The sequence below is a fragment of the Oncorhynchus nerka genome, linkage group LG24 (assembly GCF_034236695.1).
Source record: "Oncorhynchus nerka isolate Pitt River linkage group LG24, Oner_Uvic_2.0, whole genome shotgun sequence".
Taxonomy (NCBI): domain Eukaryota; kingdom Metazoa; phylum Chordata; class Actinopteri; order Salmoniformes; family Salmonidae; genus Oncorhynchus; species Oncorhynchus nerka.
Window position 1 is genome coordinate 54711565 of NC_088419.1, and position 213 is coordinate 54711777.

A 213-nucleotide genomic window follows, 5' to 3' on the forward strand; every position below is an offset into this window, starting at 1 on the left:
CCTTGGTCAGGGAGGTGACCAAGAACCCGATGGTCACTCTGACAGAGTTCCTCTGTGGAGATGAGAGAACCTTCCAGAAGGACAACCATCGCTGCAGCACTACACCAATCAGGCCTTTATGGTAGAGTGGCCAGACAGAAGCCACTCCTCAGTAAAAGGCACATAACAGGCTGCTTGGAATTTGCCAAAACGCACCTAGAGGACTCTCAGACC